Here is a 659-nt window from a genome sequence, read left to right as displayed (position 1 = left end):
CTGGGCCCTCGGGAGGACGGGTTAGTGCAAAAGGCGCCCAGTGAAAGCAGCTTGGGAGGCTGAGCTTGAAGGATGCAAAGAAAAGAAAAGGTTAGCACGTCTGAGAAGGTGTCTGCCTCAGCATCCCGCTTGGAAAGCCCAGCTGGGAGGCGTTCACATCATGGCATGGCGACGTTAGAATTGCTGCAGGGACAGGACACCGGGTTTTTTCCCCATTTTTTTTTTTCCCTGGTCACAGAATCCCCACGCCTGCCCGGAGCGGGGACATTACCATCTCCCGGCGTGGCCCAGGCAGGGTGGGCAGGGGCAGCAGGACCCTCTTGCCCCCTGCAAACCCTTCTGGCTTCGCTTGCTCCGGCAGAGCGGGAGCGAGGGGACTGAGGCAGGGGAGCAGCGCGGTGGCCCCAAAGCGAGGGGGCAGGACAGGGATGCCCGAGTCGCGGATTGCACCACTGTGCTCTGTTCCCCCCTCCCAAATTAGGCACCCTGGTCCTGCTCCTTGCCGGAAGGGGCACTGCTTTCTGCAGGGCTGGCAGATAACCCCTCGGGGAAGGCAAAGAGCTGCTCGGGACGGCGGCTGAGCCCGGAGAGACACAGCTGTAGCGCTGCTCTCCTGCCTTGCCATCACCCATGCGAGTCCCAAGCCCACCATAAATCAA

Source organism: Egretta garzetta, unplaced genomic scaffold, assembly GCF_000687185.1.
Source record: "Egretta garzetta isolate BGI_Z169 unplaced genomic scaffold, ASM68718v1 scaffold93, whole genome shotgun sequence".
In the NCBI taxonomy this organism is placed as follows: Eukaryota; Metazoa; Chordata; class Aves; order Pelecaniformes; family Ardeidae; genus Egretta; species Egretta garzetta.
The sequence above is the reverse complement of the archived record's forward strand: the minus strand, read 5'-3'. Positions refer to the sequence as shown.